Source organism: Amphimedon queenslandica, unplaced genomic scaffold (assembly GCF_000090795.2).
Source record: "Amphimedon queenslandica unplaced genomic scaffold, v1.1 AMPQUscaffold_10403, whole genome shotgun sequence".
Taxonomy (NCBI): Eukaryota; Metazoa; Porifera; class Demospongiae; order Haplosclerida; family Niphatidae; genus Amphimedon; species Amphimedon queenslandica.
The window spans coordinates 2,696-3,186 of record NW_003549329.1 but is presented as its reverse complement, the minus strand read 5'-3'; positions in this window follow the sequence as shown (position 1 = coordinate 3,186).

The following is a 491-nucleotide window of genomic DNA, read 5'->3' as shown; positions in this document are numbered from 1 at the left end:
TTCTCCACACTTGATTGCATGTTGTTGAATCAGTTCATAAGTACTACAGTGACCTTCATCCTACAAGAGGAGAGAGAGAGGAAGGGAAAGAGACAGGGAAAGGAAGAGAAAGAGATGGAAGAAAGTATAAAGTTTGAGGGCCCCATTGCAATTAGACAGAGTGACAAAGGGAAAGATAATAATTATTGATTCCAATACATTAATAAAACGTACAATTGATTTTTGTTTCCTGTCACATGATAAAAGATAGACCACACTTTTTTTATCCTAGCAGCTGTAATGACTTACTGGTACAAAAACCAGCATCACCTGGAACAACACACAAACAAGCATCATTAAATTATTTACCGATTACCATATAGCGAAAAATTTTTGTGGATTTCGCGTTTTTTTCAAAACCCATGAAAATAAAATCCGCAAAAATCGATTCTATACGGTTTAAGATGGCCGAATTGTAGAAAACCACGAAAATTAAAGCCACGAAATTGATT